Source organism: Cryptotermes secundus, unplaced genomic scaffold (assembly GCF_002891405.2).
Source record: "Cryptotermes secundus unplaced genomic scaffold, Csec_1.0 scaffold512, whole genome shotgun sequence".
NCBI lineage: Eukaryota > Metazoa > Arthropoda > Insecta > Blattodea > Kalotermitidae > Cryptotermes > Cryptotermes secundus.
The window spans coordinates 574,044-574,866 of record NW_019735563.1 but is presented as its reverse complement, the minus strand read 5'-3'; positions in this window follow the sequence as shown (position 1 = coordinate 574,866).

Below are 823 nucleotides of genomic sequence, written 5' to 3'. Positions count from 1 at the left end.
CATCATCACCAGTACAGATACAATAGGACACATGGAAGCCAATGTGCCGAGGGGACCTAATATGGATTCCACCTCACACTATATGAACTCAGCTATTGTAATCTATTGTAAACAATTGTAAGTACTGTAACTTTATTCTCTTATTGTAATCAGCCAATGTACAGTAACTGACTTGTCCTACGTCATATAACAATGATCTATAGAGACGAAATAAATAAATAAATATCAGTACATTGTATCACAGAAGATGTGAAAGGTAGGAAATCATTCAGAGTATCAACATGCAAAAGCACATACTGCTCTACATTTGGGCAAATTATAGCCCATAGGTCTAATAGAACCTGTAAATTTAACTGTCTTTCCCATGATGAAACTGATGTCTGAATAACAAAGGTTAAGGTAAAGGTAAGAATGTCCCTGTACCTAATTAATGACGCACGAATTCAATAAGACAAATGGGAGAGTGGCGGTATAGCTCCACCATTCTTAACTTTGGCACTACATGGAGGTGAGTGGTAAGCTTAATGCCCTCCCTACCTCCCCTCCCCCTTCCAGCCAGTCTGCAAGTCTAGACACTATGGAGAAGAGAAAAATATCCTACCCCTGCCAGGAACTGATCCCTGGTTCCCTCATTGTTCAGCCCACAGCCCAAATATGAAAGCTTCCGAAAGGCTCCACATACATTATAAATGATGAAGAGTGAATATTATGCAGCAGCATTTCTCAGACTGAGGTACCAAATCCCCTACAGCGGCCTAATGCTTTCTTTTTATTTTAATTCGCATAGTAGGGGTTGGTATCTAACTGGGTCCACTTGGAACGG